Source organism: Pteropus vampyrus, unplaced genomic scaffold (assembly GCF_000151845.1).
Source record: "Pteropus vampyrus isolate Shadow unplaced genomic scaffold, Pvam_2.0 Scaffold121, whole genome shotgun sequence".
NCBI lineage: Eukaryota > Metazoa > Chordata > Mammalia > Chiroptera > Pteropodidae > Pteropus > Pteropus vampyrus.
The window spans coordinates 3,485,029-3,486,949 of NW_011888902.1; positions in this window are offsets into that span (position 1 = coordinate 3,485,029).

Below are 1,921 nucleotides of genomic sequence, written 5' to 3' on the forward strand. Positions count from 1 at the left end.
GTCCCCTGTTCTGCCTGCCCCCTCTCGACCTTCAGCCGCCTCCTCTCAAGCAGCCCCCGGGAGGAAAGAGAAACAATAGGACCTGCTTCCCCAGCAGCCTCCGTCCGGGGTCAGGAGAGGCAGCAAGTTCTTTTTCTGGTGTTTTCCCCAATCCCACCACGCCCTCCCGGCCCATGTTCCCTGGGCAGAAGAACCGGCCAGGATTGGCCGGGGGAGGCCGCCCCCTGACCTTCGCCCCAGCCCTTCTGTCAGCCGCCTCCCTGCCCTGGGCTGGGATCTCTGCTTCTCTCTCAAGTCTCGGCTCAAGGCCACTGCCTCCGTGAAGCCTTCCCTGATCGCAGCTGCTGAAATGGATCCGTTGCTCTGGACATGGTGGCGTCATGTGTGTCCCGAGTCCTAGATCCATGTTATTCTGCTCCATATTAGACTTGGTCGTTAACACGTGATTCCTCCGTGATGTTTGCATATAGTAGGTGCTGGATAAGTGGTCGGGGAAGGAGGGATGAAAAGGGAGGGAGAGGAAGAAGGAGGAAAAGAAAGGAAATAGGCTGGATTTCTACAGGAAGCTTGGTGGTGCCTCTGAGGCAAAATGAGCCAACACGAAACATAAAACTCTATAGAGAGCACGTGGGGCCTGGGCAGGAACAGGAAGTAGCCCGTGAGCAAGGGCTCCCCGTGTGACCGCGAACCCTAGGAAAGTCACTCGGAGTGCACCTGCTGCTGCCCCCAGCGCCCCTCGTCCCGTCCTGTGTGTGCAGAAGGTGTGTGTGGGCGGCAGGAAGGGCGGGCCCCTGACCAGACAGCTCGGTCGCCTGGGCAACGTGCTGCCCTAGGCATGATCTGGAAGTGAGCGGAGTGGCCTGACTGAGAGGCAGCAGGATGCCCCGAGGGAGCTGGGGGACAGAGTGGGCGGGGGGGCGACTTCAGGGAGCTGGGGACAGACATGGCTCTTGAGGCACCATTGCAGGCTTTGAGCAGGTGAGGGCGGGACCCCAGGTGCGTTAACAGGGCCCTACGGTGTCATCGGTCCGTTTCATGGACAAAGAGACGGAAACGGAGAGAGCGGGGACCTTGCCCAAGCCCCGCCTCCTCCACCGGAGGGCGTGGCCCTCCACCCCCGGGAGCACCTGTCCCGCTCTGCGTCTGCTTCGCCATCAGTTCCTTGCTTGTTCGGGGTCTCACTCTTCCCACTCGGATGTAAGCTCTGTGACAGCGGGGACCGTTCGGGTCACTACTGCGTCCTCAGTGCTTGAGACACCGCCTGGCGCTTAGTAGGACCTCCGTGGGCCTTTGCTGATGCGCAGATGAGGACAGACGAAATGCAGACGGCGCAGGGAGGCGAGCTGGCGCGGGGGAGGCTCAGCACTCAAGGGCCCATGGGACTTGCTGGGGCCCTAAGCCAGCCCAAGGTCAGCTGTGTGCGTCTCTGCTTGGGGCCTCTCCTCACGCCCCAAGGCAGTGTGTCTGGGAGAGTCAGAGTCCGAACGGTGCTGGGTGGTTCGCTGTCGTTCAGTTCTCAATCCCTTCCTTCTGTCACATAGTCAGTCACCCAGACAGTTGTCCATCAAGCACCTGCCCCATGCCGGACACTGAGCAGGGACAGCACACAGCGCCCAAGGCCATGCTGCCTGCCCCTCACCTCCTTGTGAGGGGCAGACGACAGCGGAGGGACAGATGCATCGGCTGCGAAGGAGGAAGGAAGCCAGGTGACCAGAGCCTCCAGCGGGGGTGGCAGGGCAGCCCCTCAGAGGACACGACAGCCACGGGACGGTGTTCTGAGGGGGGAGGGGAGGCTGTATAATGCTGTCAGGGACTCCCGAGGTGGGTGGGGCAGGAGCTCAGCACGTGTTTGAGGAAGGGAGGCCTCTGCGGCTGGAGCAGCATGCAGGGGAGTGGCCCAGTCCCACGAAGAGGGGACAGT